Source organism: Sardina pilchardus, chromosome 13 (genome assembly GCF_963854185.1).
Source record: "Sardina pilchardus chromosome 13, fSarPil1.1, whole genome shotgun sequence".
NCBI lineage: Eukaryota > Metazoa > Chordata > Actinopteri > Clupeiformes > Clupeidae > Sardina > Sardina pilchardus.
Window position 1 is genome coordinate 13,176,283 of NC_085006.1, and position 8,595 is coordinate 13,184,877.

General features: G+C 45.3%; 1 long non-coding RNA gene across 1 annotated transcript; it reads left to right on the forward strand.

The window, feature by feature from the left end:
- Positions 1-585: 585 nt before the first annotated feature.
- Positions 586-1,906, forward strand: LOC134099740 (uncharacterized). Its single transcript, XR_009941152.1, has 3 exons — positions 586-622; positions 1,282-1,420; positions 1,510-1,906. It is a non-coding gene; the product is annotated as an uncharacterized LOC134099740 (long non-coding RNA).
- The last annotated feature ends 6,689 nt before the right edge of the window (positions 1,907-8,595 follow it).

Here is an 8,595-nt window from a genome sequence, read left to right on the forward strand (position 1 = left end):
ACATGATGATGAGGGCCAGAGACTGCTAGCTCTCTGCACAGTGGTCATGATTAAATTAGCAGCTAGCAGAGCACAAGTCATCCGACTGACCCCAGGTTTGCTTGGCTTGCACCATAGACTGTATATATAGACCTGGACAGTGTGTCGTCCGTTGGAATTGAAGCAACCGCTAGTCCAGAGCCCCCTGGTGGCTGGCTGCAGTACAATTCGTAGCTCCGCCCATCCCCATGTATTTCAATGGCCAAGTAGCCAACTTTCCGTGTCACTTTTCTCACCTAAAACTAATTTTATATTTACAACATGTTATTCGAAAAAATAGTTTTCAATGTGCTTCAATACACACCATTTTTCTTTTCTCTGTGAAATTATTTTTTTTTAAGTTATTTTAACAAATCTAAAAAGGGCGTTGATTGACAGTGCGTGACCGCTGCGTCAGCCGCTTGCAGCCGTTCAGTCCGTGGAGTAGCTGTAGGCTCGGCTGTGGTGGTGTTCGTTCGTCAGGCAACTTATCATATTTGTTTTATTTGCTGTTATTACACTTTATACATTGACAGTCATGTCGTGCTGTGCTGTTGGTTGTACTACGGGCCATCCCAGAGAAGCTCTGTGCAGTTTTTTTTCGGTAAGTGAATATTAACTTAATATTAGCTTGCTAACTTACAGTATGCAGGCTATGAAGGCTTCTAGGGATCGCTTAGCCGTTTACTTTAGCAAGGTAATTTCATTTTACAGTCATCTGTGTCAGACATCCTTAAAAGGATTAGGTACAAGAATGGTTGTAGCTGCTAGTTATTAGTATATCAATGTGTCTGATTATGCCAGGAATAGCGGTCCAGTTAGCTGACGTTAGGTTAGCTGCTACCGGGTAGCTAGCTACATTACGTTACCAGGTATTTATCTTAGCCTTGTTGTCAGTTTAGCTGCTCGTTTATTTAACAATGTTGTGATAGTTCTTAGACGAAGCCGTGTACGTGGTGTATTGCAAACTTTAACATTAATAGTTCTTGGTTATATTTAATGAGATTAAATATGTTAACACTATGTAATGACCCTATGGTTATGACAGCCGTTTTTCCGATGAAGGCTGTCTAACTTAGCTAACTCAAAGCATGGCATTACAGCCCCAGTCATCAGCAGCCCGGAGGCATTATGAGTTAAATGTTTTTGGCCTTTGTATACAGAATGGCAGGCATATGTACTGTAATGGTTGTAATAAATACACTATGCCCCTTCACAACCGCTTGACATATGAATGTTTTTTTTTTATTATTTTTTTTACAGTTTTCCTTTAGGTGTGCAGCATGCAGACAGACTGAGACGATGGCTGGTGAACATAAGACGACAAGACTGGGAGCCCAGCAAGTCATCTCATCTCTGTAGTCTTCATTTTGAATACCATGAATTCACCATTGATACCTATGTAAGCCAATCATTTTCCTGACCAACACTGTGTGGTGATGTAAATTCCAACTCAACCCATTTCATGAATACCCAATTCATTATGTTAAGGGGAATCGTCTGACTTGCACTGCAGTACCAACTGTGTTCTCCCTTCCTGACCACCTGGTGAAGAGACCTGCTAGTAGAAAGGCAAGTGGTTATTTTCTTATCCTTTCTTTGTCAAGTGCTGCAAATGAGAAGGAATGTGAAATGGTGGCTGCTAATACATCAGATCAAAATGTGGCTTGTCAGTAGTGAGCGGTTACATTTTTGTGTCACCCAAGACATTAAAACGAAAGAATGATGTCATGGTTGAGATTGTGGAGAAATATTAAAAGAGGATGAGAAAGTAAGACGTGTAAAGTAAGTTTCATGGCATAACACAAACTTAGAACGTTTTTTATGTGTTGTCTGTAATGCTATACAACTGTAATACCTCCTGGAAGTTTTGATTTTATTTATGTTTTTTCACATAGCGTTGGTGGTGCAGGAAGGGGGTATTTTGTCTTTCGCCTCCCTCCTGCACCACCACCACCATCACCAGAGCTGAAGGTCCACGCCACCATCGCCAGAGCTGAAGGTCTACACCACCACCATCACCAGAGCTGAAGGTCTACGCCACCATCACCAGAGCTGAAGGTCTACACCACCACCATCACCAGAGCTGAAGGTCTACGCCACCATCACCAGAGCTGAAGGTCTACAACGCTGCTGCCACCAGAGCTGAAATCTCTCTAAGTTAATGACTAACCCCCCCTCACCCCTTGGCAAACACAATAAAACATGGTCATTTGTGGATATTTTGTATCATCATTATTTTTGCTTAATGTAGGCTTAACAACCATTTAAAACTGTTTACTGGTAATTTGAACTTGTTCATGTTATATCATGTTAAATTCTATAACCATGACCCATATATAATGTGAACATGTCAACGTTTGAATAACAATGGTTTTGATAGCAAGTAAACATTAAGTTTTTCATTTTTATTGTCAGTTTCCAATGCACACAGAGTCCAGCAACCTTTACAATGAGGGCAAATGAGAATAGTTTAAGTTTGAGTTCAGGGATATACTGCAAGTTTAAAATATGATACAATATGTTCATGATCATGAACATAGCAAGTGTCCTACACTATTCAGGCAATCTACACCTTTCAATATCACGCTCGACATGTCTGAGGTTGTTCCTGTCAAAGTGGATGAGATGGACGTCCGGGGACTGGAGAAAGGACATGGGAAATGCCACCTACAAGTTAGAAAAGGCAAAGTTTTATAGCTGATCCTTTACTGTTAACACATACTGGTAAGCATACTAAGCATGCAAAACTAGCAGTAACGTTATTAGTTTGTTTTTCAATGCGGACATTTCATTACTCTGCCAATGGGCACGACAACAGGCAGGCTGTGTTTTAAAATTAACTAGCAGCTACGCCAAACACATAGATTCACTCTCCATGTTGAGGTGGCATATTAAAACAGCCTTTTGATAACGGCAAAACAAAATAGGCTGAGCCAAACATAACATTGTCAGCGTCTGTGTGCTAACGTTAGTCTTAACTTAACCAACTAGCTATCGCTACTAACGTTAGCTTCTATGCTAACGTAAACGGTAGCAGCTAGCAGCTAGCTGCTAATGTCTGATGTGCTTGGCAAGGCTTTTGAGCTGACAACGTTAATATAGCCTACGTTATTTAAATGAAGTTATTAGCTAGTAAACTGGTGGCTACAATATAAAATATAAGCTGTGTATTTCACTAACAGACAAGAGGTTTGTGTTACATACGTTACACTTACCAGAGAAAGTTCACCAACGTAAACCTAGACACACGAACGAACTGTCAACGATACCGTAGCTAGCTTCTCAGCCAGCGCGTCGACGCGGTGCGGTGAGGGGCGTGATTCACTCGTTGTGTGGGCGTGTCTGCTCCGACATCCTCATCACTGCGCATGCGTCCAATCCTACTGCGCAAGCGTACTTCAGACTGGCTGCAAGATGGCGTCGCCTCGGTTGCTTCAATTCCATAGAACACTGCTGAATGCAGCCACACTGTCCAGTTCTATATATACAGTCTATGGCTTGCACTGTCTCGTCATCGCAACAGTATGGCAGAGCAGTAAAGGTTAATTAGAAGAGCCACCTAACTTCCTGTCTCTGTCGCGGTTGCCTGCCAACAAGGGGGGGAACCTAATCAAAGTGACACCTGTTCCATCACATTTGTGATCCCCCCTCTCCATCAAGGGACCCAGGCTGTAGCTTAGGGTTCCACAGAGGCATGGTGCTCTCTACTAGGCATGAGAGGCAAAGCCTTGTCTCCCACAACAGAGAGTCAGGTCCTTTCTAACGCAATGTGACATCTGTAATGTTCCGACTGAGGGAGTGGGAGGAACCTACTTTGGCAGCGTAGCAGGAACGCAGCAGCGGTTAGGGGTTTGATAGGTTCATATTATTTTTTAATCCTCGTGCACACTCCCTTGGCTCATGTCATCTGGAATCTTCTGACTTGCCTGCGCATAAATATGCCTACATATTACAGCAGATGAAAGTGTCATATTTCAATAATAAAACACACAGCCATTGGTTGTGTACAGAAGCGCCTCACCTGTCTGTCATCGTATAAAGCCCGCCCCCACGTCGGGTAAGTGGTTATGATTGGCCTGGCCAATTTTTTGGTTGAAAGGAAATGGCTTCCAGTGGGAGTCTGTCCAGACAGATCTGCCAGAGGAGATGCCAGAGCTCCCAGATTTGTCCGGTCTCCAGGCAACACTTAAGCCAACAAACCATATGCGCATGAAAAATTATTGATATTAAAAAAAAAACACAATAACATTTTACTGCATTGAAAGATCATAATCAATGACATTGAATATGTACTTACCCACATAATACATAACCCATGACACACAACCCACACAACTTACACACACACATAAACAAATCTCGCTTTGCTGCTGTTTGGTTTTGACACCGTATGAGCAATGGCATTATGGGACTGCATACATTACCAGGGGCTCACAGTGTGCAAGTGGGTAACTGGAGAGAGTGTGATTTGACCCCTGCTGTTCCGTTCGATCCGTCGCTTAGGCCGAGCACGTGTTTCATCGCTCAACTGGATAATCAGCCCTTGTAATGCATGAGCCACCGCATCTCCTAGTGCGCAGCTTATTTGAATGTTACAAAGGGTACCGTGTTGCCTTACTACGATAATTCAGCTGTTTATCACTTTCTTGCTTCAGGCAGTTTTGGGATGAAATGACACATCGCCTTGTGTGGGTATCTCATGTTCCGGCAGGATGATTTCTGTAATTGTGATTGCCAGAGTTTAGCAACATGGAGGTGATAATTGAGAACTGCGATGACAGTAGAACTTAACAGCCTCTCGTGTACTTAGCATGGAACGGAGGCGACGTCCACGGACCAATGGAAATGTGCTGGCAGAGCCAAGGCACGTGTTTTCTTCGGAGAGTGCTGCAGTGGTCAGAAATGGCCTGTGCCTCATACGGCGACATCGTCAGGTGTCTGTTAAAACACTCGCCCTGTGGGGTGGGGAGAACATCTTTATTCCCCTCCGCTGTCACAAAAGGCCGAGATTAGGGGGGGGGGGGGGGGGGGGTAGGGGGGGTAGGGGGATCCGCCGCCGTCTGGACAGGAACTTGACCTTATCCGTATCAGACTCGGGCGATCCCTTTTGTCCCTTTCCACAAAATCAATTCCCTCTGAGCTCCCCCCAGCTCAGGCCAGATTTAGATATGACCTTTCTGGAATATCGGCTGGACGGCCAGCCGGACACTGGCCTGGCCCTCCTCGCGAACATGCTAATGGATCACTCTTTGGCTGGACCCTCCCCGCCCGCTCCCTCTGGCACACGGGCACTCCACGGGTGCCATGTCTCACTTACATCCAGGCACGACGCCACCGCGGTTACGGGCGAGAGGGGAAAAAAAGTTGATAAGCCGCTGATTTGATTAAGAAAGTTGAGATTGAGCTGCTAGCGAGATGATTCCGTGCCACAAAATGATGAGAGTATCTGCGGTTTGCAGGTGTCTACGCAATGAAAGTTTGATATACAGCCTTTGTTTTGGCACGGATGGTTTTGGCTTATTCCACGACAGTCCATATCATAAATGGCTTTATAAGGTAAGTAACAGAAGCTCTTAAAATATTACAAGGCTCCATTACTGGATGCATAGAATGGCGTTGTGAATGCAATTTTTGAATCCAGTTAAACAACAGCATGCATGGGGCTGCATAATGCTCAATGCTTTAGGTCCTAATCCATGCGTTTTACTGTATTTAGCAAATGATTAGGGTGCTGTGCATTTATTGTTGATAATAATGCGCTTCATAAAGCATTACACCTGGTAAATATGGCACTGTTAATGATATGAACTGTGAAGTTGGCAGTGCAATAAAGTGACGTTAGCAATCAGCACTGAAATGGGCACGCTGATATGCAATTATCTGTGCAACCATTGGATGACTGTCATGTGTACATGAGAATAGCTATTATGTAGATGACAAGCCATTTGCATGAGCTTCCTTTAGATGTTTGCACATGTGATACAGAGACAGAAATACACACAAACACACCCACACACACACACCCACACACACACACACACAGAGATGCACTAATGCAAAAGCATGCAACCTCAAGCAAACAACTCCAAGCACACATATGTGCACAGTTCTGCCGCAAATAGAATAGGAATGGTCCTCATCATGCATTGGCGTGGGCGTAACATAATGTGCAGGGGCGACCAAGCGTTTTACAGCCACATGCCATCACACACACACACACACACACACACACAGTCCGAGGCACACACGCTCACACACACACACACACACACACACACACACACACAGTCCGAGGCACACCGCCCCCAGCCAGCCTCATCACGTGCCCCCCCCCCCCCCCCCCCTTCAGATTCTTGGGGTTTGTGTAGTGGATCATAATGTTCAACTGTTATTAAAATCCGGCAAAGAAAGAGATCCTAAATCAGTCACTATTACTGAGCTGCAGATAGCCACGGGCCTCGCCTCGCAAATGAATTGTTCCAGCGCGCAGGCCAAACCAGCAGTGGAAGTGGAGGATGGGAAATTAGTCACTGGTAACAGATCCAGTCAATTATATTGACGAAGATAGTATTACTTCCATAAATTCTCTGGGCAGCCATGATTTGTGGGGACCACAGTGATATCTGTAAAATAAAATGCTGCGATTTTCCATGCATGGTAGTCTGGTGTGTATGTAGTATGCGTTTCTTTTTTTTTTTCGTTGTTATTTTTGTTTTGTTTCGAGTTAGTGCTGGTGCTGGTGCTGGTGGACTTGCTGGTGGACTCCCCAGACGTCTAGGGTTTGTTAACAGCACTGCTGTCAACGTGAGGATGCCTCCTGACCACAGGCCCCTCGACAGCCAGTGACCTCAAAGAGATTCATGAGCTCATTTGAGGGAAACTGAGAGAGAGTCTGTGTGTGTGTGTGTGTGTGTGGGTGTGACAGAGAGAAAGACAGAAATAGAGTGTCTCTCTCTCCATGTGTCTATGTGTGTGTGAGAGTGAGTGTGTGTGTGTGTGTGTGTGTGTGTGTGTGTGTGTGTGTGTGTGTGTGTGTGTGTCAGAGACAAAGAGAGAAAGCGAGCATCTCTCTCTCTCTTACAGTATGTGTTTGTGTGTGTGTGTGTGACAGAGAGAAAGAGAGAAAGAGAGATACAGTATAGACACAGAGAAAGAGAGAGAGAGATGTCCCACTCTCCCATCCTCTCTGTGCCTCTGGACCCAAACGCCCCCACCCCCCGGGGTCCGTGCCTCCACTGCACGCGTGCAGCAGGCCTGAGCGAGTAGGGTGACCGGCCGGCCGGCGGTCTTAATCAGCACTAGAGAGACTCGTTACCCAGACGGGCGTCCCTAATGACTGGCCCTGTGGCCTGCAGCGTGCCGTCCATCGCTAATGGCCACTTCCCCCTGACGCGGGTGTCACGGCCGACGCTGGAGGAGATCCAAGGGAGACCGAAGCTGCCATTCACCTCTTCCTTCCTTCCCCTTCCCTGAGAGATTTCTCTCTCTCTCTCTCTCTCTCTCTCTCTCTCTCTCTCTCTCTCTCTCTCTCTCTCTCTCTCTCTCTCTCTTTCTCTCTCTCTCTCTCTCTCTCTCTCTCTCTCTCTCTCTCTCTCTCGCTGTCTCTCGCTCAATCTCGCTCTCTGTGTGTCCATCATCCATGAATGGAAAGATCTTTGACCATCACTGAAATCCCCCCCCGGCCTTTCTTCAGTCCACACCACAGTGAGACCAAAGTACCGTGAGCTCTTTAGGTGACTGCACTGCAGTTAGGAGTAGATTTATTGTTCTGTGTGGTTGAAACATTCTAATTAATGAGCTGTATTTAACCTGATTTGATTTACATTCAAGAGATGACCTTTAGTGCGACCTAATCAACACTATTATATTTGAGGAACACCACACCATTCTGTCCAAACTAGTGAATCAATGTCTCTGTCTTCCTGTCCAGGGAATTCATAATGACTTGTAAATTTCTGAGATTTTTTTTGCTGAGGAGAATGTTAAACTTATTTATAGTAGGGCCCTCGGTATAACTAGAAAGTTGGCGCTAAGTTATGCGTGATGAATATTGATGATAAAGATACGACTCTAGCGATTTAAAGCATGGTTCAGGGGTGACTCCAGTGCAACTCTTATTGACTGTGCTTAGCCCTGCGCAATGTTTTTCACCAATCGTAATTAATGCAGCTCCTCACTGAAGGACAGCCAGTTTAATAAGATGCTCACTGTCCCCCTGACATTTGTGTGGAGGAGCATGTGTGTTTTTCATAGGCCTCCTGCTCAGTGTTGACTATAAATAGCAACAGCGCCTGTGTGTGCAAGTGTGTGATTTTGTGTGCGTGTTAGCGTCTGTGTTTCTGCACACACATGAGTGTGTGTTCGTTTGCCTTAGTGTCGGTGTTTGAGTGTGAGTGTGTGGGGAATGTGTGTGTGTGTGTGTGTGTGTGTGTGTGTGTGTGTGTGTGTGTGTGTGTGTGTGTGTGTATGTGTGTGTGTGTGTGTGTTTTCTTTCCACAGGACGAGCTGTCGGCAGACGTTCAGGCCCCTGGCTAGAGCTGAGGAAGAATTTTTTATTAAAGCAGGATCAAGGCG